We start from the raw sequence: 27,628 nt of genomic DNA on the forward strand, positions 1-27,628 counted from the left end.
TTTAGAACATTTACATCACCCCCAAAAAAAACACTCATACCCATGAGCAGTCACTTCCCATTCCCCCTCCCCCTGTTCCCAGGTCTAGGCAACCACTAATCTACTTTCAGTCTCAGTAGATTGATCTATTCTGGACATTTCATAATAGAACTGCAAGACTTTTTTTTTTTTTCTAGTACATTTATTTTGGATTTATTTAAATAGCCAAAGAGTACCCTCTTTTGATGACAGGATGGGGAAGAATTTTTATATTAGAGTGTATTTTTAGAGCTCAGAGGTTGATAATGGACATTTTCAGATATTGGAGCTAAGTGTTAAGATTCTGACTTTTAGAAGGGGACTTTTTACGCAAACACATTCTTGAATCTAGTTATACACAATTGTTTCAGGTCTTATCTAAAAAGAATACATACTAGCAGGGGCATACCCACTACCCACTATCTAGGGGACATGTATTTAACTCACAACAGCCAGGAAGAAGAGATGTATAGGGCAAGTAAGTGGGAAAGGGCACAGAGCTTCCACGTTCTGAGCATGCCACTCTCCCCAAATCTCCACACGTTTACCAACCCAGGAGTTCCTGGCAAGACATTTTTTTTTTTTAATGTTTTTATTTTTTTATTTTTGAGACAGAGAGAGGCAGAGCATGAACGGGGGAGGGTCAGAGAGAGGGAGACACAGAATCTGAAACAGGCTCCAGGCTCTGAGCTGTCAGCACAGAGCCCGACGCGGGGCTCGAACTCACAGAGCGCGAGATCTTGACCTGAGCCGAAGTCGGCCGCTTAACCGACTGAGCCACCCAGGCGCCCCTGGCAAGACATTTTTAAGAGTTCTCTAAATACATAGGATTTGAAATTTCCTTTACATATTCCAAATATTTCCCATCTTTCTTTATTGGTTGGGGGAGGGGGAGTAATCTTTTTATACAGTCAAACCTGTTTTAAGGTTTTGTCTTTGTTGTCATGCTCAGAAAGATTGTCCTGATCCCAAAGTTTATATATATCTCATAAATGTTTTCCATTAGTACATTCATAGCTTCAATTTTAACATCCAAATCATTACTCCACCTAAAAATCTACTCTGGAGAAGTGTATGGCATCCTACCTACCTTGTTTTTTGCCAAATAGTAAGCCAGCTGTCCCTCGTTATTTCGCAGGGAACCATCCGTTTCCCATGGATTTGAAAGATCACTTTTGTCATACTCTAAACTCTTACATATATCTGAGTCTCTCTCTTTGGATTTTTAAAAAATTCTGTTCAGGGGCGCCTGGGTGGCGCAGTCGGTTAAGCGTCCGACTTCAGCCAGGTCACGATCTTGCGGTCCGTGAGTTCGAGCCCCGCGTCAGGCTCTGGGCTGATGGCTCAGAGCCTGGAGCCTGTTTCCGATTCTGTGTCTCCCTCTCTCTCTCTGTCCCTCCCCCGTTCATGCTCTGTCTCTCTCTGTCCCAAAAAATAAAATAAACGTTGAAAAAAAAAAAAAAAAAAAAAAATTCTGTTCCTTTCATCAGTCAGTTCTGGGCTCAATACCACATTCTTTTGATCTCAGTACTCCATAATACATTTTAAAATCTGATAGGGGACACTACTCAATGCTGTTATTTTTCAAAGTTTTGTTGGCTACTCTCACACATTTGTTCTTAGGTTTCCTGGACTTTAGGACAATGATATTACATTTAAATTTATAAATTAATTTAAGAAGAATTTATACTTTCACAATGTTGAGTCTTCAATCAACAGGTATGATTCCTTAGTTATATCTTCCTTTTTGCTCAAGTTTTATAAAGCCCCATATATTTTGTTAACTTCATTTCTATTTATTTTATATCTGTTACTAATTTAAATGGGATTTTCCACCCCTTAATGTAATTTTTAAAGTTTATTTATTTTGAGAGAGAGAGAGAGAGAGAATGAGCAGGGGAGGGGTAGAGAGAGAGGGGGGACAGAGGATCCGAAGTGGGTTTTGTGCTGACAGCCTGACAGCAGGGCTTGAACTCATGAACCTTGAAATCATGACTTGAGCCTAAGTCGGATGCTTAACAGACTGAGCACCCAAAAACCTAATGTTTTTATTTCTGTCTACTTACTGGCATACAGGAAAGTTACTAGCTTTATTTGATGTATAAACATGTTCAAAGCCCTTTTTTTATTATTTAATTTTCATTATATCTGCCTTACATGTAACCAGACCTTAATATTATAAGCTGAAAATGGCATATAGGAATACAATTTAAAAATGTATTTACCTGTGACCATATTCAACAAGCTAAACTTCTCAAGGAAGACCAGAGACATTGCCAAATAAACAGCCGAAAGAATTACACAGGCATAAACTCAAGAGTTGAGGACTGTGGATAGAAATATTAAAAAAAAAAAAAAAAAAAAAAAAGAATGCTGTTCCACTCAGTACCCAAAAATGTGACTTGCTACTTAACTTTGAAATACTAAATTTGCCTCACAAATTAACATGTTTGTTTGACCAGAAAAACAAAGAAAAAGAAAAAATGTAGTCATGCCACAAAAATATATCCGAGAGGAATCTCACTAAGTCTAAAATGAATTATGATAGAAAAATCATGAAAATCTTCTCAGTCGTGAACCATCTGGAATGATTTTTGTGTTACATATTGTTAATTTGGGGGCAAAGAGGGTCACAATTATTGCTTTTCCTTCTTTTAGGCATTTGGTTACTCTTTTAGAGTAACTCTTTTAGAGTCTTTGAGAGACTCATGATCAAAATCAATGACTTCTTAATTATGTTTGCCATACTAAATCTTATCACGCTGGTGGTTTCCCTGTGATTCAGAGTGTTATCGGCCGACTAGCACTAGCGCAGGCAGAGCGAACGACATTCCTTCCCATTGCTTTCCTTCCTGTTTTAACAACATTTTTATATGCCTTAAATGTTTCACTTAGTTTCCAGTCATGTCTTTGTCATAGGAACTTTTGTGGAGACAGATAATGCTCCTTAACACAGGCAGCTTACCCCAAAACTCCTTTTTCCATTATTCAAATTACATTTTTGCAGCCTATGCAGTTAAAACCAAAGAGCAGTGGGGCACCTGGGTGGCGCAGTCGGTTAAGCGTCCGACTTCAGCCAGGTCACGATCTCGCGGTCCGTGAGTTCGAGCCCCGCGTCAGGCTCTGGGCTGATGGCTCGGAGCCTGGAGCCTGTTTCCAATTCTGTGTCTCCCTCTCTCTCTGCCCCTCCCCCGTTCATGCTCTGTCTCTCTCTGTCCCAAAAATAAATAAAAAACGTTGAAAAAAAATTAAAAAAAAAAAAAAAACCAAAGAGCAGAAAGAAACATACAAAATTAGGCAATTAGCTTGGGGCTCAAGTAAATTTACTGGTATTGTGCTCATTTCTGATCAATTTATTACTTTGATAACTCACCCACTGCATGATATAGAGAATATAAAACAATAAAAGCAATATAAAAAGAATATAAAACAAAAAAAACTTTAATAAATAAGACTTTAAACAAATATAACCCTATTCCTGAATTGCCTACTACTCCGATTAGTAATAATAAACCAACTATGGGAAAGAAAGGGAGGCTGACATGTCTTGGTGGAAAGCAAACTAAGAAGTCAGACAAAGAATGGAGTTGATATATCCTGTGTTCTAATCCTTTACCATCATTACTTTGCCATCATGACATTGCCATGTCATACTGCCAACCTCTTGAAATCTGACTTATTCATTACTTATGAAATTCCAAATAATATCACTTACCCTACTTCTCCCAAAAGAGTTTTGAGATTCCTAAAATATCTGAGCTCCAGATATCAAAGGTAATCCATTTTAATTCTTCCATTTTAAAAGCAGAGAAAACAGGGGTGCCTGGGTGGCTCAGTCAGTTAAGCATCTGACTCTTGATTTCAGCTCAGGCTGTGATCTCATAGGTTCATGGGATTGAGCCCGACACTGGGTTCAGTGCTGACAGCATGAAGCCTGTTTGGGATTCTCTCTCTCTCTCTCTTTCTCTCTCTCTCTCTCTGTGCCTTCCCTGCTCACACATGCATGCTCGCTCGCTCTCTCTCTCTCTCGCTCTCTCTCTCAAAAGTAATCATTGTTTACATAACAAATTAAAAATAAAAAATAGAGAAAACAAATTCCCCTGAAGTATTTGAAACAAATTAAATACAAAAGAATAAAACAATAAATATAAACACCAGTTATTACTAAGAAATAAATTCTACAGAAGTTTAGGAAAGACTAAAGTCTGTGAGGACTGGAATAATCAGATGACTATTTTAACAAGGAGACTTCAGTATTTAATAGGAAGGCAGGGAAAGGAGAAGCAGTAAAGGCATGTTTACTTACTTCCCTGAAGTTTACAAACATGAATAAAAAAAAAGAAACAATTATTATAGGAAATTCCACCAATAATAAAACTAGGGAACAGCTACAATCCCATACCATAGATAAGAATGTATGTCCAGTACCATGAAATAAGGACAAAATGAAAAGTGAAGCTCCCACAATTTTACTAATCTCAAGCAAAGTGCATGTTTTTAGATTAAATCAGACTTCCAGAAAGTCCTACTAACAGCATATAACATGATACCCACATAAACTCTGTCTCAATCTCAACTGAGGGCTCCAAGGCACTATTGTTAATACTCCCACTACCCAAAATGAAGTGTTAGACCACATGGACAAGATCTGCAACAGAGAGAGAAGCGGGGTGGGAAGCAATTTTACAATACTTAGCTCATCACCCACCTCCAATTATTTTTTTTTTTTTTTTTTAATTTTTTTTTTTCAACATTTTTTATTTTTTTATTTTTGGGACAGAGAGAGACAGAGCATGAACGGGGGAGGGGCAGAGAGAGAGGGAGACACAGAATCAGAAACAGGCTCCAGGCTCCGAGCCATCAGCCCAGAGCCTGACGCGGGGCTCGAACTCACGGACCGCGAGATCGTGACCTGGCTGAAGTCGGACGCCTAACCGACTGCGCCACCCAGGCGCCCCAACCCACCTCCAATTATTTTTAAAAAGAGTGGAGGTGGAGAGCATTTGGAGACATGTAATGAGGAGATGGAAATTGGGAAGAAGGGATTTCTTTAGAGAGAGTTGTCAATACCATTCTCAAATCAGAGGGATGGATTGGTGCTTTACCCCTTTACCCTTACCTCTAGCCTAGTAAGGGTGGACTTCAAGGACACCACTCTGAAAGCTCCATATCTATCTCTTGGAGATTAGGGACTCTGTGGACCGGTTATCTGACCTCTACCTGAGGAACCTGAAGACTAGCATTTGAAGTGATCCATGACAGCAGAGTAGAAGACTATGATTACAAAGTAGCTGCACTCACTGATAGCTGGCCAGGTGAGTGTTTCCCATGTAAAAAATGTGAGCCACTTGAGAGCTGTCTTGAGCTTGTTTTATAACCTAGAATGAGGAAACTTCTAAAGGAAGAGGCTGCAAGTACCATTGGATGCCAAGGGACTGACAAATATTGTAAACAACCAGAACAACAAGAATCACTTGCCTATGACAAGAGAAAAGCAGTCAGAGATCCTCACTGATGGAGATTAGGGAATAATAGTAGTGAGAGCCTCACACACTAAGTTGGGTGGGTTTTTTTTTTTATAGCTTTATTGAGGTATAACTGACATACAATAAACTGCACATATTTAAGCTGTACAATTTGATCACTTTTGACATATGCATACACACATGAAGCCATCATCACAGTCAATAAACACATCACTACTAAAACTTCCTCCTGCCCCTTTATAATCTCTGCCTCCTGCCCCTCCCTTCCCAAAGCAGTTCCTGTCACTATACAATAATTTAAATTTCCAATAATTTTATATAAGTGGATTAATATAATATATACTGTTTTTGATTTAGGCTCTTCTACTTACCATACTTGATTCATCCATGTAGTAGTATGTATGAATAGTTCATTCCTTTTCATTACTGAATAGTATTTTTTTAATGTTTATTTATTTTGAGAAAGAGTGCAAGCAAGGGAGGGGCAGAGAGAGAGAGGGAGAGAGAAAATCCAAAGCAGGATCCATGCTCAGTGCAGAGCCCAACGTGGGGCTCAGTCTCACAACTGTGAGATCATGACCATGAGATCATGACTTGAGCCAAAATCAAGAGCTGGATGCTTAACACAGAGCCACCCAGGCACCCGTTTTAAGGATATACCAATTTATTTATCTACTTACTTAGTGATGGACAGTTAGACTGTTTCTAGTTTTCAGCTATTACAAATAAAGCTGCTATAAATATTCATGTACAAGTATTTTTGTGGACATGCTTTCTTTTTTTTTAAGTTTATTTATTTTAAGAGAGAGAGAGCGCGAGAGAGAGCACATGGATGCTCACGTGAGGGGGAGGGACGGAGAGAGAGGGAGAGAAAGAATCCCAAGCAGGCTCTGTGCTGTCAGCACAGAGCCTGATGTCAGGCTCGAACTCAAGAATGATGAGATCATAACCTAAGCAGAAATCAAGAGTCAGATGCTTAATTGATTGAGCCACCCAGCATTCCTGAACATATGCTTTCTTTTCTTACTGGTAAACACTATCTCTCTTAAAAATAAATAAATATTAAAAATTAAAAAAAAAAAAAAACCAGAATTGAACAACTCAAGAACTAATTTGGGGAGGTAGGTAAAAAATAAATATTATGGGATACCACATTAACAAGGTGAAAAAAAGAAGGCATCAATTACAAAATAAAAAATGAAAAAGACAAAAATAAATTTGAAAGCACAAATGAAATACATAATGTATTAGTTTCCTAGGGTTTCCGTAATAAATTACCACAAACTAGATGGCTTAAAACAACAAATTTATTCTCTCACAGTTCTAGAGTCGGAAAACAAGGTGTTGGTAGGGCCATGCTCCCTCTGAAACCTATAAGGGAGGATCCTTCCTTGCCTCTTTCTGGCTTCTGGTGGTGGCCATCAACTCTTGGCTTGCAGCTACATCACCCTAATCTCTGCCTCTGTCACTACATGGCTGTCTTCTCCCTGCGTGTCTATCCTCACATTGTCTTCTGTCTTCTTATAAGGACACTAGTTATAATGGATTAATGGCTCAACCTACTCCAGTATGACCTCATCTTAACTTAATTACATCTATTATGACCTTATTTGGAAATATGTACCTTATTTGGAAGTAAGTATCTGCCTGCTACCAAAGAGTGGCAAGTTAGAAAGGTACTATGTAGGTGAATTACATAACATTTCAAGAGCAAAGAATTTCAAAATCAAATTACACCGGAGCATGAAAAAGTGGGCATTTGGTTTTTCAGATTTGTTTCTTCATTTTAAAAAGTCAATATAGGGGCACCTGAGTGGCTTAGTCAATGAAGCATCCAACTCCTGGTTTTGGCCCAGGTCATGATCTTGTGGTTCAAGAGATCAAGCCCAACATCAGATTCTGCGCTGACGGCATGGAGACTGCTTAAAATTCCCTCTCTCCCTCTCTCTCTGCTCCTCCCCCATGCTCTCTCTCTCTCAAAATAAGTAAACATTTTTTTAAAAAGGTCTATATAACAGGAGCACCTGGGTGACTCAGTCAGTTAAGCGTCCGACTTCGTCTCAGGTAATGATTTCACAGCTCATGAGTTTGAGCCCTGTGTCGGGCTCTGTGGTGACAGCTCAGAGCCTGGAGCCTGCTTCAGATTCTGTGTTTCCCTGTTTCTCTGCCCCTCCCCCACTCACATTCTGTCTCTTTCTCTCTCAAAAATGAATAAACTTAAAAACATAGTCAATATAACACTATTACCAAAACCTAAGACAGAACAACTGCTCATTATAACTTATGAATATCAATGTAAAATTATAAATAAAATATTAACAAGTAAGATCCAGCTTTTAAAAAATAATAACCAAGTGAAGATTACTTATAGGACTATAATAATATTTAAATATTTAAAAATCCATTAATTTAATTTACTATAATAAGCCAAAGAAAAGCAACATGATAATCTCTGCTATAAACTGAATGTTGTATTTGCCCAAAATTTTATATGTTGAAACTCTCATCTCCAAAGTCATCATATTTGGAGGTGGGGCCGTTGGGAGGTATTTAGGGTTAGATTAGGTATTTAGGGTTAGATTAGGTTAGATTAGGGTGGCCTCCCATGACAGGATTAGTTCCCTTATAAGGAGATGAAGGGACCAGAGCTCTCTCTCTCTCTCTCTGTACACCAGGAAGAAAGCTTTCATCAAGAACCCAACACTGACACTCTGATCTTGAACTTCCAGCCTCCAGAACTGTGAGAAATAAATATTTCTTGTTTAAGCCACTCAGTCTATAGTATTCTGATATGGCAGCCCAAACTGACTAAGCCAGTCTCAAATGATAAAGAGGCATTAAACAAAATTAAACACCCATTTCCTATCTAAAATTATTTACTTAAGAATAAAAAGTTACTTAACATTTAAAAAAAAATTTAATAAAAAAATTGTTCTTGGGGCAGCTGGGTGGCTCAGTCGGTTAAGCAGCCGACTGTGACTCAGGTCATGATCTCGTGGTCTGTGAGTTCGAGCCCCGCGTCGGGCTCTGTGCTGACAGCTCAGAGCCTGGAGCCTGTTCCAGATTCTGTGTCTCCCTCTCTCTGACCCTCCCCTGTTCATGCTCTGTCTCTCCCTGTCTCAAAAATAAATAAAACGTTAAAAAAAAATTTTTTAAAAATTGTTCTTGAAGTTGTTGAATTTGTTCTTGAATTTGTTCTACATAGTACCTTTCTAACTTGCCACTCTTTGGTAGCAGGTACGATAGGCAAATCTTTAAGATGATATACATACACACACACAGGACAAGAAAAGAAAAAAAAAAGAAAAGAAAAGAAAAGAAAAGAAAAGAAAAGAAAAGAAAAGAAAAGAAAAGAAAAGAAAAGAAAAGAAAAGAAAAGAAAAGAAAAGAAAAGAAAAAACAAAAGAAGAGAAAAAAGAAAAGAAAGCACTAATGTTTGGTTGGACTAGTCCTCCCTCATTTTTCTCTTATTGAACCAAATATTTTCTAAAATTTTAGGTGTATATTTTTTGACCCAATTATAATCCTTTTTAATTATTTATGCTACAGATGCAACAAAGCAAATATACCAGAAGTACAAAGGGAAGCTCTTTGGAGCACCTGGGTTGCTCAGTCGGTTAAGCATCCGACTTCAGCTCAGGTCATGATCTTGCAGTTCTTGGGGGTGGATCCCTACATTGGGCTCTGTGTTAACAGCTAAGAGCCTGGAGCCTGCTTTGGATTCTGGGTCTCCCTCTCTCTCTCTCTCTCTGCCTCTCCCCTGCTTGTGCTCTTTCTCTTTCAAAAATAAATAAACATCAAAAATTTAAAAAAAAAAAAAAAAACTAAGGGGTGCCTGGGTGGCTCAGTCGGTTAAGCGGCCGACTTCGGCTCAGGTCATGATCTTGTAGTCCATGAGTTCTAGCCCCACGTCGGGCTCTGTGCTGACAGCTCGGAGCCTGGAGCCTGCTTCAGATTCTGTGTCTCCCTCTCTCTGACCCTCCCCTGTTCATGCTCTGTCTCCCCCTGTCTCAAAAATAAATGAACATTTAAAAAAAAAAACTAAAAAAATTAAAAAATTAAAAAAAACCTAACAGTGAAAAAACCATCAAGCAACTGGTTATTCAGAGTATTATTCAATAATTAATACACTGCCATTTAAAGAGTATGCAGCCATTTAAAGAGTAAGGCAGATCTCTGTGTACTGAAAAAGAAGTATGAATATCATTGTTAAGTGACAAAAGGCAAGGTGTAGCAGACTTAGTATAATCTGATCTCATTCATGCAAGAAAAACATATATGTTAGCATAAACAAAACAAAATGTCTGAAAGCATAAACACTAAGTTGTTAGCAGTGTGAATTTGTTTTAAATGTTTGTATTGTATTATTTTTCCAATTAATATAAACTGTACAAAAAATCAAAACTCGTACAAAAAAAATAAAGCTTCCTAACTTTAAGACAGAAGAAAGAAAAGAGCATCGCATGTAAAAGGTTCAAGTGGTAACTATGGCATTGTTTAGGCGACACAAAAAATATTAGAAGACACAAGAGGAAGTAAATCAGAAGACCGTAGCAAAGCATATCTCAAAGGCAATGTAAAGACAGAGAATTTTTGTGTACAAAAGTAAAAGTAATGAAATAAGTATCTTAGGAAGACTATTGTCAATACACTACAATAACAATAAAACGTAGCATTTGGTGGGGCAGGAACAGGTTATCTAGCAAGGTCCTATAATGACAATGGGGGTTACTGAGATGGATCTAAGGTATGACAATAATTTTGTTACTAATAAGTGAGATACAAAGGTTATCACATCACTTGCCTGGTAAAAACACCTTAATGGCTATGCACTACAAATGTAAATGATTTACTTGTTCTAGAGAGACAGAATAAGGAATGGAGTTATAGACAGCCAGTGGAAAACAGCCTTACCTAAAAGCATTAGGTTTAAAAAACCAAGGAGAGGGGCACCTGCCTGCCTAGCTTAGTCAATTGGACGTGCAACTCTTCATCTCAGAGTTGTAAGTTCAAGCCCCATGTTGGGTGTAGAGATTACTTAAAAAAAAATCTTAAAAAAATAAAACTAAAAATAAATTTTAAAACAAAGACTGAAAATCACTGTGCTTTATTACTATCTATTTATATATATTAAAAAAAGAATTCTGACACTGCTAGAGCAATAGTCCTTGAGTAAAGGTTCAGATCACAACCATCTAAAAAGGCTTTTAAAGTATCTCTGCCCCAAAAGTTATGATTCAGTAGGTCTGGATCAGAGTCCAAACAAAGGTATTATGGAAAAAGCTCCCCAGATCATTCTGATGTGCACCTCTGCTAAAAACTGCTTATTTGACCACATGGATGGCTTTTCAAATAATCAGTGAAACATTTAAAAGAAAAAGAAAACATTCTTCATATAGAGGACAAAAGCCTTGACACTAAGTCATCTGTTAACTTCCTTTCTTAGAATCAAATGCTACCTTCTAACATTGTCATATTTTTACTTCAATGACCACTGCCAGCACCTGTGGCCAGAATGCAGCTGCTGGATTCAAATCAAAAGAGATGCCATTGTTTATATTTCTTGGAATCATAGTAAAGCAGTACTAGTAATGCATTAATGCTGTATTCATAGGGAAGATTACACATAATTTACACAATAGCTGATTGATAAGCAAGAAATCTCCACAACAGCGTTCTACAACTCTGAGTGGTGGTTTGTTTGAATTAAAAGTTTGTAATTTGAACAGAATTTTTCTATTGTCATAGCTAGCTTTCTTCCATAATTAAAAGATTGCAGTTTTTAAATAAATACTGTAAGAACAAGACCATTTCTTAATATTCTAAAATACTGGGTTCTTCTCAAGAGATTCAGAAACATATTCGCTAAGAATTTTTTTCTAATCAAATATTTAGAAATAAGTTTTTTTGATATATATCTCGACACTATATGTAAAGAATTCCTCTGGAAAGTAATAGAAGTTTTGAATACCAGGCAATTTTCATATGTAAATTAACCCTTCTAGTTCATTTTTCAAGTAAAAAAATGAGTGTCAATGGTTATGGCTTTTTAATCTCTTATGACACAAAACACACATAAAAATAGAGCAAAGTATATGATGCACTCCTACATACCCGTGAACTATCTAGTTTCAACAACTGAAACATGGCCATTCTTATTTCATATAGTCCTAACTGTTTCCTGTTGATATACTTTAAAGCAAATCTCAGATGTTGTATTTTATTGATCTTCAATAAGTAAAGAATTTTTAATGGAATCTCTTTATCATTATCATATATAAGAATAATTCCATCAAATATGTCATACTTTTTTCATGTTTGATTTTCCCAGATTGTCTCAAAAATCTATTTTTTACAGTTTTGTTCAAGGCTATCTCATTTTGTACCAAATTGTGATATACTAAAATATCTTGGGGCGCCTGGGTGGCGCAGTCGGTTAAGCGTCCGACTTCAGCCAGGTCACGATCTCGCGGTCCGTGAGTTCGAGCCCCGCGTCAGGCTCTGGGCTGATGGCTCGGAGCCTGGAGCCTGTTTCCGATTCTGTGTCTCCCTCTCTCTCTGCCCCTCCCCCGTTCATGCTCTGTCTCTCTCTGTCCCAAAAATAAATAAAAAACGTTGAAAAAAAAAAAAAATTTAAAATATCTTGCCTCAAAAGTTAATGTTATATGAACTATCCAAATTTGAACACATCACATCTGTTTTAAGAGCTTCCCACTGTTTCAATGATGATTCACCAAAATCTTTAACATGACAGTAAATCTTGCATAATTTGGCCCTTATCCAAATCAAGGCCTCTGACATGACTGAGACCTCTCCTAGCTCCATAATACTAGCTCCAGTATTTTTTTAACAGCTAATGCATCAGTGAGAGATAATGGATTAAAAGAATCAAAAATGGGGCAGCCTTGGTGGCTCGGTCAGTCAAGTGTCCGACTCTTGATTTTGGCCCAAGTCACGATCTTACAGTTTGTAATATCAAGCCCCGAGTCGGGCTCTGCGCTGATGACACGGAGCCTGCTTCGGATTCTCTCTCCCCCTTTCTCTCTCTCTGGCCCCTCTCTGCTCACGCTCTTTCTCTCTCTCTAAATAAATAAACAAACTTAAAAAAAAAAAAAAAAGAATCAAAAATGTACATTCAGCTTCAGGTAATAAAAAAGCAACCCACTGCATAAACCTTGATTAGATGCTGTGGGAAAAACTTACTTATACAAGGCATTATTTGCACAGTTGGGAAAATCTGAAGATATAATTACTATTATTAGTGTTATAAATGTATTATGAGGGAGAATGTCCTTATTTTTAGGAGATGCATACTGAGCTTTCAAATGATTTTTTTAACGTATGTGCTATGTGTATATACATGTATGTGTGTGTGTAAGACAGAGCAAGCAAATGTGCCTAAATATTAACAAGAAATATTGTTACACTATCCATACTACCCAAATCAATACAGATTTCACGTAATTTCTATCAAGACACAACAGCGTTTTTCACATAACTAGAACAATCCTAAAATTCGTTGGAACCACGAAAGATCTCAAATAGCCAAAGCAATCTTGAAAAAGAAAAACAAAACTGGAGGTTTCACAGTCCCAAATTTCAAGTTATACTACAAAGCTGTAGTAATGAAAACAGTATGGTACTGGCACAAAAACAGACATATAGATCAATGGAACACAATAGAAAGCCCAGAAGTAACCCACAATCATATGGTCAATTAATCTTTGACAAACAAGCCAAGAATATACAATGGGAAAAAAGTCTCCTCAACAAATGATGTTGGGAAAACTGGACAACTACACGCAAAAGAATGAAATTAGACCACTTCCTTACACCATACACAAAAACAAACTCAAAATGGATTAAGGACCTAAATGTGAGACCTGAAACCATAAAAATCCTAGAGGAGAGCAGCAAGAGCAGCGGCAGTAATTTCTTTGACATCAGCCATAGCAATATTTTTCTAGACATGTGTCCTGAAGCAAGGGAAACACAACCAAAAATAAACTATTGGGATTATATCAACATCAAAAGCTTGTGTAGCAAAGGAAAACAGCCAACAAAACTAAAACAACCTACGGAATGGGAGAAGATACCTGCAATTGATAAAGCTGATAAAGGGTTAGTATCCAAAATATATAAAGAACTTCTACAACTCAACATCAAAGAACCGAAATAACCCAATTAAAAATGGACAGAAGACATGAGCAGACATTTCTCCAAAGAAGACATACAGGTAGCCAACAAACATATGAAAAGACATTCAACATCACTTATCATCAGAGAAATGCAAATCAAAACCACAATGAGATATCACCTCACACCTGTCAGAAGGGCTAAAATCAAAAACACAAGAAAAAACAAGTGTTGGCGAGAATGTAGAGAATAAGGAACCTTTATGCACTGTTGGTGGGAATGGTACAACTGGTACAACCATTCTGGAAAATAACATGGAGATTCTACAAAAAATTAAAAACGTGGCGCCTGGGTAGGCTCAGTCAGTTAAGTGTCCAACTTTAGCTCAGGTCACGATCTCATACTTTGTGAGTTCAAGTCCCACATCAGGCTCTGTGCTTTCAGTGCAGAGCTTGCTTGGAATTCTCTCTTTCTGCCCCTCCCCGGCTTGCATGCCCTCACTGTCTGAGAATAAATAAAGTTTTAAAAAATTAAAAACAGAACTACCATATGACCCAGTAATTCCACTACCCAAAGAATATAAAAACACTAATTCGAAAAGATACATGCACCCCTATGTTTATTGCAGCATTATTTACAATAGCCAAATTATGAAAGCAGCCCAAGTGTCTACTGAAGAAGATGTGGTGCATATATACAATGGAATATCATTCAGCCATAAAAAAGAGTGAAATCTTGCCATTTGCAACAACATGGATGGATCTAGAGGGTATAATGCTAAATGTAGTAAGTTAGCCAAACGAAGACAAATAACATATTATTTCACTCATATTTGGAATTTAAGAAACAAAACAAATGAAAAAAGGGGGAAAAAAACAAACCAAAAAACAGTCTCTTAACTACACAAACAACAAACTGATGGTGACTAGAGGGGAAGTATGGGGTGGGAGGGGGGGGAATGGGTGAAATAGGTGATGGGGATTAAAGAGAACACTTAATGAGTACTGAGTAATGTATAGAATCGCTGAATCACTACATTGTATACCTAAAACTAATATGTATGTTAACTATACTGGAATTAAAACTTAACAAAAATAATATTTGCTAAAAACAAACAAAGAAAGGAAATTAAAAAGAAAGCTGTGGGGGCACAGGGGAAGAATATAATGCCTCAATTTTTCACTAATATGTTTGGGGTTTTTTTCTTTACCAATAGCACTGATCATTATAAATAAAACTTAAAAAAAAAAAAAAAAAAAGCCAAGGGGCACCTGGGTGGCTCAGGTGGTTAGGTGTCTGACTTTGGCTCAGTCATGATCTCATGGTCTGTGGGTTCGAGCCCCACATCGGATTCAGTGCTGACAGCTCAGAGCCTGGAGCCTGCTTCAATCTGTGTCTCCCTCCCTCCCTGCCCCTCCCCTGCTCACTCGCTCGCGCACGCGCTCTCACTCTCTCTCTCTCCCTCAAAAATAAACATTAAAAAATATACATGTAAAGAAATAAGCATGGCTGTGTTCCAATAAAACATTATAGACACTGAAATTTCTGTCTAATTTTCTGTGTCATGAAATTATCTTTTGTTATTTTTCAACTTTAAAAATGCAAAAACTAGGGCACCTGGATGGTTCAGTCAATTAAGCATCTGACTTGGGCTCAGGTCATGATCCCACAGTTTGTGGGTTCAAGTCCCACATGGGGCACTGTGCTAACAGCAAAGGGACTGCTTGGGATTCTTTCTCCTTCTTTCTCTGCCCCTCCCTCCGTCCCTCCCTCCCTCCCTCACTCACTCTCTCTCAAAATAAATAAATAAACTTTAAAAAAAAAGTTTCTCTCTCTAAAAAATATATATATAGAGAGAGAGAAATTAAAAAAATAAAAAATAAGAATTTCAAAATAGTAACAGTAGAGTATTAAACCACAGGGCCCTTCTAAGAGTGGGATCCGCCATCACTGCACAGGTCATATAAAGTACTTCAGATGAGGGGTGCCTGGGTGGCTCAGCCAGTTAAGTGTCCGACTTCAGCTCAGGTCATGATTTCATGGTTTGTGAGTTCCAGCCCCACACTGGGCTCTGTGCTGTCAGCTCAGAGCCTGAAGCCTGCTTCAGATTCTATGTCTCCCTCTCTCTCTGCCCCTCCCTCCCCTGCTCGCGCTGTCTCTCTCTCTCTCTCTCTCAAAATAAATAAACATTAGGGGCACCTGGGTGGCTCAGTCGGTTGAGCATCCGACTTCAGGTCATGATCTCACAGTTTGTGAGTTCAAGCCCCGCATCAGGCTCTGTGCTGACCGCTCAGAGCCTAGAGCCCGCCCGCTTCAGATTCTGTGTCTCCCTCTCTCTCTGCCCCTCCCCCCACCCAAAAATAAACATTTCAAAAAACTTTAAAAAAAAATTTAAAAAAATAAACATTAAAGTACTTCAGATGGCCCTAGTACATATAAGAGTACTTTGTTAGCTATCATTACATTTAAACAGTGCTCTTAGTGAACTTCTACTTGCACAATTTTTTCTATATATAATCAAATAAATATCCTTGTTCATATAACTTTGACATTTTTCTTATCATTCCTTAGAAGAATTTCCTTGATATAAAAACGTTGAAGCAAAGTATGTATTTTTAAGTTCTGAGATATTTTACTACTTTGTCCTTTGAAAAAGCTCCACCTGGGGATACCTAGCTGGCTCAGTCAGAAAAGCGTGTGACCCTTGATCTCGGGGTCATTAGTTTAAGCCTCATGTTGGGTATAGAGATTATTTAAATAAATAAAACTTTAAAAAATCAAAAAGAAAAAGCTCTACCAAACTACACGCTTTCCAACAGTATGAAGACTATTTCCCTAAACTTTCCCCAGCAATGGGAACTCTTTAAATTGCCAGTGTGGGAGATAAAGCCTGCTTGCTGTAGCTTTAAATATGCAATCTTATTGCATCTTAATGATTTCTTAGACATTTCTGGACACAATGTTCAGCAGACGGTATTTTCCAAAGATGGCAACACATGGGCATCTACAACATGATCTTGTCATTCCTCCAGCAAGATATGGAGTCTATTTCCCTACTCCCTTAAATCTGGGTGGCCCCTGTGACTGCTCTAAAAGAATATAGTAGAAAGTGTGTTTTCCAAACTTAGCCTTTAAGTGGCCTCGTAGCTTCAACTTCCTGTCTCTTAAAAATGAGCTGCCAAAGGGTGCCTAGTTGGCTCAGTAGGAAGAGCATGCAACTCTTGATCTCAGGGCCATGAGTTGGAGCCCCACATTGGGAGCAGAAATTACTAAAAGAAATAAACAAACAAACAAACAAAAATGAGCTGCCATGTAAGTGCAATTACCCTAACACTAACCATGCTGTAAGAAGCCTGAGCACAAGGGAAAGCTCTGAAGGATGAAATGCCATGTGAAGAGAAAGCAGAAAGACCAAGAAGAACCAGGGCAGCAGATATGAAAGTGGATCTTACAGCCTCAGCCACCCAGCTATCAGAACATGGATTACAGATGAACCATCCAGCCAAAACCATTCCAAACACCTGACCTATACACCATGAGCAAAATAAAATGGTTGTTTTTTTTCCTAAATGGTTGGTTTAAGTAACTAAATTTTAGGTTGGTTTATTACATAGCAATAGATAAACTAGAACACGATTTAAAGTAACTACTGACAAAAATTTTTAAATTTTTAAAATTTAAACCACCTGGGTGGTTCTGTTGGTTAAGCGTCAGACTCTTGATTTCCGCTCAGGTCATGATCTCATGGTTCATGAGATCAAGCCCCATTTCGGGTTCTGCACTGACAACAAGGAATCTGCTTGGGATTCTCTCTCTCTGTCCCTCCCCCCACTAAACAAACTTTAAGAAAAAAAAGGCTCATATATCTCCAAATAAGTATGCACTTTAAAAGTTATGTTAGAAAAACACACTTATTCCAGTGATTTCTCAACTGTTATAACATCTTAACAATTATAGTTACTAAGGAGCTTTAGTTACTTTTTTTTTTTTTTTTCAAATATCTCATTCTGATTCATGTGATCCAGGGACAACAGTTTCAAAAAGACTTGGATTTTATAAGTAGACATTCAACTGAAAAATTAAGAGTTTATCAAGGTGACAGGATATGACACATTTATTAAATTTTCTATACATGTGCAACAAGACTTAATTCTCTAAATAGCTCAGTTTGTTAAATTATAGTATCTCCTTAGAAACCCCCACATATAAATATGTTGGTAACCTAGAAAGAGACTAGTCAGAGTCCCTTAAAAACTATGACAACCTGACAATCTTTAGGTCCTTTAGAGGACCTAAAGATTTTGGTTTGACTTAATTACTACATTGGAAAAGAAAATTTAAACAATTCATATATTACTTACAGTTTTGCAATTCATCAATAGTACAGTAACAAAAAAGTTCTAAAATAAAAATTAGAGTATGTTATGTGAAAATGAAGAATATAAGACTATTTTATGAAAGTAATTTTGGCAATAAATGTCTGTAGCCTAGGGGCTCCTTGGTGGCTCAGTTGGTTAAGCGCTGGACTCTTGATTTCGGCTCAGGTCATGATCTCATGGTTCATGGGATCGGGTCCCCCAGTGGGCTCTGTGCTGACTGTGGAGCCTAGTGGGGATTCTCTCTCTCCTTCTCTCTCTGCCCCTTCCCTGTTCGTGTGCACACACTCTCTCACTCTCTCAAAATAAATAAATTTAAACAAAAAGTCTGTAGCCTAACACTTGTGTTCAAGGAAGTGTGATGAGACACCAGAAGCCTCTATTACCAGAGAGTTTATGTATAATCTAAAAAGGAATATGAGATGTGACCATATCAGTTTGCAAAGTAAAATTACAAAAGGCTGCACAGAAGTGCCAATTCTGCTTACTAGCTCCAGCTGGGTGTTTATCTCAAACTCAACAAGTACAAAAATTAAATTCTTGATTTTTTACCCAAAACCTGTTCTTCCCTTGCCTTCCCCTTATCAGTAAGCAATACCCCTACTCACACAGTTGCTAAAGCCAAAAACGTCACGTTTATTCTTCTAATTTCTGACAAAAAATTCAACAGCAATTCTTATTGATTCTACCACAAAAATTATCTCCACTCTCTACCAAATTATCTCTTGCCTGGCCTAGCCTAATAACTAGTTTCCTGCAATGACTTCCCTAACTGGTCTCTCTATAGTCACTTCTGCCTCTTTACAACTCACTTCCCAAACAGTAGTCAAAATATTTTTATAATATTTTATAATATATATAAAATAATTATATAAATATTATATATATTATATATAATATAATATATTTATAATATAATAAGCCTTATAATTGCTCACCACTGCTAAGAGATTTCTAATGGCTTCCTATCCCACTATTCATAAAATCCAAACTTCTTTCTATGGATGAATTATAAGGCCTAACATGATCTGATCCCTGCTATCTCTCTGAACTTATCTCCTACCACTCTTCCCGTTGCTCACTCTGCTCCAACCCACACTAGCCTTCTTTTTGCTCCTTGAAAATCAAGTTCCTTCCCACCTCAAGGCGTCTGATCTACAATCCTCTCCCGTCCTCTGGCCCCCACCCTAGCACCAGTGACCGAAATTAGTGACCCATATGTCTTCTTATTGTAGAAAACAACCAAACTTCATTGGCTTCCTGATGAAAACATTACATCACCACCTATGAATATTCTTGTCAAAAATGTTCAAACTGAATCTATCCAGAGTAAACAATCAGAAAATTCAGAATGTGGGATATTCTACAAGACGATTTGCCTACACTCTTCAAAAAAGTAAGTAACATGAGATTATTAGCTACCATATTATCTATACTCCAGAAAAGTGGGGGACCAACATATCCAAAACAGATATAAGCAATAAGTGTTACACTATAACATCTTTTTTTTTTTTTTTTTTTTTTTTTTTTGGACAGAGAGAGACACAGCATGAACGGGGGAGGGGCAGAGAGAGAGGGAGACACAGAATCGGAAACAGGCTCCAGGCTCCGAGCCATCAGCCCAGAGCCTGACGCGGGGCTCGAACTCACGGACCGCGAGATCGTGACCTGGCTGAAGTCGGACGCTTAACCGACTGCGCCACCCAGGCGCCCCTATAACATCTTGATAAAACATATGATAAACCATATTTTAATCATAAAATCTTTCTAGCAATATTGAAAATTTACAACATAGCACTAAATAAAAAAAAAAAAAAAAACCAAAACTGCCAAAAATTTGCAATATGATTATAAGGTAATACAAACTGCAAGAGTTGACACTTGGGGATGTTAGGATGGGGTGAATATATTTTGCATGTAGGGGTGCCTGGGTGGCTCAGTCGGTTAAGCATCCGACTTCGGCTCAGGTCATGATCTCACGGTCTGTGGGTTCGAGCCCCACATCGGGCTCTGTGCTGACAGCTCAGAGCCTGGAGCCTGCTTCCAGTCCTGTGTCTCCCTCTCTCTCTGCCCCTCCCCCGCTCTCACTTTGTCTCAGTCTGTCTCTCAAAAATAAATAAATGTAGGGGCGCCTGGGTGGCTCAGTTGGTTAAGCATCCGACTTCGGCTCAGGTCATGATCTCGTGGTTTGTGAGTTCAAGCCCCGCATCAGGCTCTGTGCTGACAGCTCAGAGCCTAGAGCCTGTTTCAGATTCTGTGTCTCCCTCTCTCTCTCTGACCCTCCCCCATTCATGCTCTGTCTCTCTCTGTCTCAAAAATAAATAAACGTTTAAAAAATAAATAAATAAATAAATAAATGTAAAAAAAAAAAAACTTTAAAATATATATATATTTTGCATGTAGGTGAGAGGTGAATCTTTGAGAGCCAGAGGGAGTGATTATGGTAGATGGAATAATGGTCCACTAAGGATATCAACATCCTAATCCCCTAAACCTATAAATAAAGACGAAAATAAATAAAGCTGTAAAGATGAAGTAAAGCGGCACATAGAATTAACATTGATAATCACCTATGGATAAAGAAGATATGGTGTGTGTGTATAAACACACACACACACACACACACACACACACACACACACACACACACGGAGTATTACTCAGCAATCAAAAAGAATGAAATCTTGCCATTCGCAACTACGCGGATGGAACTGGGAGGGTATTATGCTAGGTGAAAATTAGTCAAAGAAAGACAAATATCACATGACTTCATTCATATGAGGACTTTAAGACACAAAACAGATGAACATAAGGGAAGGGAAGCAAAAAAAAAAAAAAAAAAAAAAAAAAACAGGGAGGGGGACAAAACATAAGAGACTCTTAAATATGGAGAACAAAGGGTTACTGGAGGGATTATGGGACAAGGATGGGTCAAATCGGTAAGGAGCATTAAGGAATCTACTCCTGAAATCATTGTTGCACTCTATGCTAACTACCTTGGATACAAATCTAAAAAATAAATTAAATTAAAAAAAAATTTTTTTTAAAGCATTGACAATCATGTAATTTGGGATGGAGAGATTATCCTGGAATTATCAAAGCAGGCCCAACATGGGGCACCTGGGTGGCGCAGTCGGTTAAGCGTCCGACTTCAGCCAGGTCACGATCTCGCGGTCCGTGAGTTCGAGCCCCGCGTCAGGCTCTGAGCTGATGGCTCGGAGCCTGGAGCCTGTTTCCGATTCTGTGTCTCCCTCTCTCTCTGCCCCTCCCCCGTTCATGCTCTGTCTCTCTCTGTCCCAAAAATAAATAAAAAATGTTGACAAAAAAAAATTTAAAAAAAAAAAAAAAAAAGCAGGCCCAACATTATTACCACAAGGGTCTTTATAAAGTGAAAGAGGGAGGCAGAACAGAGAGTGCCCCAGTAATTGCTGGCTCTCAAAATAGAAGGGTGTCATGAGCCAAGCAATGTGGACAGCCTCTTGATACTAGGAAAGGTAAAAAAACAAAAACAAAAACAAATTTCTCTTCTAGACCTTCTAGAAAGGAATGCAATCCTGCCAACACCTTGATTTTTGCCAAGTGAGACCTGTATTGAAAGGAACATAAGATAATGAATTTCTGTTGTTTTAGGCCACTACATTTAAGATAATTTGTTAGAGCAGCAATAGGAAACTAATAACGCTTATTCCATCATTGAACTAAGATGATCATCTGCTACTCTATCTACCTACAAAGGAAAGAGTGAATGCTCTATAGAGAATGGTAACATCACCCAGAGCATTTACAATTTTTTATATAGAATGTACAGCATTAAATCAAATTGCTGGCCCACTAAAAAAAAAGTAAAGAAGAAGAAAGAAAGAATAAAAAACAAATAGAAATAGACACACAGATGAACTAAATATTGGTTTCATAAGATACTAAAAGTAGCAATAATATATTCATGAAGCCTGAGAAAAATATTCAAGAAACAGATGAAAAGGTGGCAATTTTCACCAAAGAAGAATCTATAAAAAACAAAACCAAATGAAATATCTACGAGTGAAAAACACAATTGAAGAACTATACAAATAGGTTTAACAGCAGATTATACACAGTACAAGATGAGCTTAAAAAACAGGAATATAGATTAATAGACAATACTCTACTTTTCTGTGAAGTGTATCCTTTCAGAAAATAATATGAGAGACATGAAGGACACAACAAAAGACTCTAACACATATGTAACTGAGTGTCAGAAGGAGAGAAAAAAGTAAAGCAGAAGCAGGAAATATTTAAAGAGGTAATAGCCAGGAATTTTACAAACTGATGAAAGATATACCCTGCAAACCCCACCGTCTACTGAATGAAGAAACTACAAGCCTCAAACAGGATGAATAAAACAGAAACTACACCTACATACATGATAGTAAAATTGCTGAAACCAGTCAAAGAAAAAGAATCTTAAAAACAGCAGAGGAAAAAAAGATACATTATCCTCAAAAGAGCAACAAAAAGACTAATAAAACTTGTAACATAAATAATAAAGGCAGAAAAAGCAAACAAAAGACAATGAAATGACATTGTTCCAAAAAAAAAAAAAAAGCCAACTTACTATTCCATGCTTTGGGAAATAGCCTTCCAACATCAAAGAAAAACAAAGTCACTTTCAGACAAAAACTGAGATAACTCTTAGTCAGCAGATAAACCCTAAAAGAAATACCAAAGGATGACTTCAAATTAAATGATATATGTGCTAGGAAGTATGTTGTTTTATCCGTACAAAACTATTACCTGAAAATAACCAATAAAACCTAGTCTCTTTATTATTATTAGTGTAATACATTGACTCAAAAATCCAAAGAGGTGGATTCCCAACAAGCAGAAAACTGGGAATCAAAGTAAAACCATAAAGCAACAAGTTAACCATTAAAAAAAAAAAAAAAAAAAAAAAAACAGGAAAAGTTTTGTTTATTTAAAAATGAACACAATTCTGGCTAGAACTACGAAAATTAAAATGGTTAGCTCCATCGATTTTAATTTTGCATTAGTATACACACTTTGCACACATCTTGTCTAAAAGGGACTCTAAAATACATAAAGTTAAATCCTGTATACTAATTGTCTGAGTACCCTCTCTACTTACCGCCTTTCAATTGAACTGTTTTACCGTGTACTGCACTGTATTTTTTTATCAGTGAAAATTTTTATATTTAAATTTGAGTATGTCTGGGGCATCACAGGAAATATAAAAAATGTAAAGGGAAAACTAACTATATTTCATTAAAGAATCCTGACTTTTTTTTTTTTTTTTTTAAGTAATCTCTCTACCCAATGTGGGATTTGAACTTACAACCCTGAGATCAGAGTCGCGTGCTCCACTGACTGAGCCAGTCAGGCACCCCTTACTCAAAATACAAATTACTACAGGATTATAATCTAGTCAACTCTTTCTGTGAGAATTCTTCATCTCTGGAATAGGAATAGCGATATGGTCATTTAACTCACATTGTTTCTCATCTAACTTCCAGATCCTTCCAGAGATATAATTCAAAGGAAATAGACTTCTGGTAATCTCAAATAAACATATATTTCCTCACAGTAGTTTTCTTCCATGACTTCTCAGTTTACTTATCCTTTGCTCTGACAGCATTTCAGTTGTAAATCTTTAAGGCATTGTGTCTTCCATTTTGTTTTTTTTTTCCTCCTCTTCTTTTGCTCACTCTACCTTCTTAAATACTATAAACATAAAATCTATAAATGGCTCTTTTTTAAGACCTTTACTGGTCTCCTTTTACAAAGTTAAGTGAAGTTTGCCCATCTATTTATAGTCTTTCATTATCCACAACACAGATGATTTTCATACATACAAGTAACATGTCTAATTCTTCATGCATTCTAGACACTCCCAACTGGTAGTTTATTTCCACATAGGAAAGCAGCATCTTTTTTTTAAAATTTTTTTTTTCAACGTTTTTTATTTATTTTGGGGACAGAGAGAGACAGAGCATGAACGGGGGAGGGGCAGAGAGAGAGGGAGACACAGAATCGGAAACAGGCTCCAGGCTCTGAGCCATCAGCCCAGAGCCCGACGCGGGGCTCGAACTCACGGACCGCGAGATCGTGACCTGGCTGAAGTCGGACGCTTAACCGACTGCGCCACCCAGGCGCCCCGGAAAGCAGCATCTTTAACTAAATCATCAAACTTCCTTTCAATGATACAAAAGAGGAAAGGGAATTACCATTATTAAGTGGGTTCCTCCCTATCTACTTCTATGAAATACAGTATTATTCTTATTCACGGAGGCTGAGAAAAATTAAGAAACCTGCCCAAAGGTCTCTCACTACCAATAAGTGAAAAAGACAGAAGTCAAACAGATCATCTGCTTTTAGAGTTTATATACTTGATCCATATTCACTACCCTAAATAAGTGTTCTCAGTACAAATTATGCTTTGCCCTATCAACGGCACAGAAACTTCCAGTTAAACACTGCAGGTTAGATACACCCATTTACCTCCATTTTCTCCAAAGTCCAATTAAAATGACAGGAAAAAAAATTTTTTTAAGTGCTAATCCACAAAGACAAAAAAGAGAAGCAATAACAACAGTAGCAACACAATTCTGGCAACTGAAAGGCAGATAAAAAGAACAGTAACTCACTTAGACCAGAGTCTAAGTCTTCAAAGTGCACTGGTAAAGCCAATTTGAAGCCAGAAGATTCACAATACAGAATCCCAAAATAGTTACTGAATATATGCTGAACAATGATCATGAGCAGCTTTCATGTGCTTACCGACCATATGTATATCTTATGTTTATCCAAATCTTTTGCCCATTTTTAATTAGGTTATTTGCTCTTATTGTTGAGCTGTAGAGTCCTTTATATTCTTTGGATACAAATCCCTTACATGATTTGCAAATATTTCCTACCACTCTAAAGGTCGAAGGTTGTCTTTTCACATTCTTGATGTGTCCTTTGAAGCACGAAAGTTTTAAATGTTGATGAAATCCAATTTGTCAATCTTTTCTTTAGTTGCTTGTACTTTAGGCATCATATCTAAAAAACCATTGCCTAATTCAAGACCACAAACATTTACTTCCATGTTTTCTAAGAATTTTATGGTTTTAGCTCTTATATTTAGGTCTGTGATCCATTTTGACCTAATTTTGCATATGATCCAATACAGGGGTCTAAATTCATTCTTTTATATGTAGATATCCAGTTGTTCCAGCATCATTTGTTTAAAAAGTTATTCTTTCTTCACTGATTATACTGGAGCCCTTGTCAAAACCTGGTTTACCATAAATGTAAGGGTCTCTGGACTCTCAATTCTATCCCACTGATCTATATATATCTTGCTTTGATGCTAATACCACACTGTCTTGATTACAATAGCTTTGTAGTGTTTCTTTTTTCATTTATTTATTTATTTATTTATTTATTTATTTATTTATTTATGAGAGAGACAGACAGAGTATGAGCGGGGGAGGGACAGAGAGAGAGGGAGACGCAGAATCTGAAGCAGGCTCCAGCTCCGAGCTGTTAGCACAGAGCCCGACACGGGGCTCAAACTCACACACCACCAGATCATGACCTGAGCCAAAGTCAGACACATAACTGACTGAGCCACCCAGGTGCCCTAGTTTTGTAATGTTTTTAAACTGGGAAGTGAACCCTCCAGTTTTGTTCTTCTTTTTCAAGATTGTTTTGTCTATTCTGGGTCACTTTCATTTCCATATGAATTTTAGGATCAGCTTACCAATCTTCACAGAAATTAGCTAAAATTTTGATAGAGATTGTGTTTAGTCTGTAGATCAATTTGGGATATTGTAATCTTAATAATATTAAGCCTTCTGATCCATGAACATGGAATATCTTTCCATTTATTTAGGTCTTTAAGTTCTTTCAGTGATATTATATGGTTTTCAGTGTTTAGTCTTATACTTCGTTGGTTAAATTTATGTTCATGTATTTTATCCTTTTTTGATGCCACTGTCAAATGGAATGATTTTCTTTGCTAGTACACAGAAATACAAATGACTTCTGTACACTGACCTTACATCCTGCAGCCTTGATGAACTTACTAGTTTCAACTGATTTCGGTAGATTCCTTAAGATTTTCTATATACAAGATATATAATCTAAGAGTAAAGACAATTTTACTACCTTTTGTTTTTAAGAGAGAGCATGTGTGAGCGGGGTAGGGGCAGCAGGAGAGGGAAAGAGAATTTTAAACAGGCTCCATGCCCAGCACAGGGCCCAAGACAGGGCTCGATCTCCAAGATTGTGAGATCATGACCTGAGCTGAATCAAGAGTTGGATGCTTAACTGACTGAGCCACCCAGGTGTCCCACTATTTCTTTATTTATACAGATGCCTTTTATTTTTCTTTCCCACCAAATACTCTGGTTATAACCCCCACTACATTGTGGAACAGAAGTGGACAGACTTTTGTTCATGGCTGTAAGGGAAAACTTTTAGTCTTTCACCCTTAAGTATGATGTTAGCCCGGAATGTTTCATAGATATCCTTTACCAAGTTGAGGAAGTACTCTATTCATGCTTTATTATTTTCACCATGAAAGTATTTTCACCAGGAAAGTGTGTGGGATTGCCAAATGCTTTTTCTGTACCCATTAAAATGATTACAGAGGTGCCTGGGTGGCTCAGTTGAGTGAGCAGTCGACTCCATTTCGGCTCATGCCAAGATCCCAGGTTCATGGGTTCAAGCCCCGTATCAGGCTCCATGGTGAACGTGGAACCTGCTTGAGATTCTCTCTCCCTCTCCCCCTCTGCCTCTCTCCCTCACTCACACTCTCACTCTCTCTCTCTCAAATAAAAAAAAAAATTACATAGTTTTTGCTCTTTATTCTACTAATGTGGTATATTACATTCATTGATTTTTGCATTCCTGGATAAATCTTATTTGGTCATGATATACAATCCTTTTTATATATTGCTATATTGGGTTTGCCAATATTTTATTAAGGACTTTTATAACTATTTATAAGGGATATCAGTCTGTTGTTTTCTTGTGGTATCTTTGGCTTTTGTAGCAGGGTAATACTAGCCTCACAGAATTACTTGGTCTGAGTGACACCTCCTCTTCTATTTCATTTAAAAAGTTTGTAAGAGTATTGTTAGTCACTTGTAAACACTTGGAAGAATTCTTTGGTAAGGCCATCTTGGCCTGGGCTTTTCCTTTGGGGAAGCTTTTTGATTACTAATTCAATCTCTCTCTCTCTCTCTCTCTCTAACTCTATTTAGATTTTCTATTTCTTCTTGAGTTGGTTTCAGTAGATTGCATCTTTCTAGGAATATATGCATTTCATCTAGCTTAACTTGTTAACTTGTTAGAATTATTTACAGTGTTCTCTTATAACCCTTTCTGTTTCTGTAGGACAAAGCAATAGCCTCCCTTTCGTTCCTGAATCTAGCAGTTTGAGTCTTCTTTTTTCTTGGTCGGTCAGTCTAACTAAAGACTTGTCAATTTTACTGATCTTTTTGAAAAACTAACTTTTGGTTTCAAGACTTTTTCTATTGTTCTCTGAGTCTCAACTTTCATTTATTTCTGCTCTAGTCTTCTTTAGTTCCTCCATCTGCTTTGAAATCAGTTTGCTCGAGATGGATG

The 27,628-nt window shown here is 37.4% G+C and overlaps 1 protein-coding gene and 1 long non-coding RNA gene across 7 annotated transcripts in view; both read right to left on the reverse strand.

Annotated features, from left to right (window-relative positions):
• ACAP2 (ArfGAP with coiled-coil, ankyrin repeat and PH domains 2) overlaps positions 1–27,628 on the reverse strand; it is a 157,592-nt gene that overhangs the window by 123,215 nt on the left and 6,749 nt on the right. The gene's annotated exons all lie outside the window — the stretch shown is intronic.
• On the reverse strand, positions 1,485–9,294 carry LOC131512364 (uncharacterized). Its single transcript, XR_009262110.1, has 3 exons — positions 4,984–9,294; positions 3,304–4,726; positions 1,485–3,059 (listed from the first exon to the last, which is right to left on the reverse strand). It is a non-coding gene; the product is annotated as an uncharacterized LOC131512364 (long non-coding RNA).

Source organism: Neofelis nebulosa, chromosome 5 (assembly GCF_028018385.1).
Source record: "Neofelis nebulosa isolate mNeoNeb1 chromosome 5, mNeoNeb1.pri, whole genome shotgun sequence".
NCBI lineage: Eukaryota > Metazoa > Chordata > Mammalia > Carnivora > Felidae > Neofelis > Neofelis nebulosa.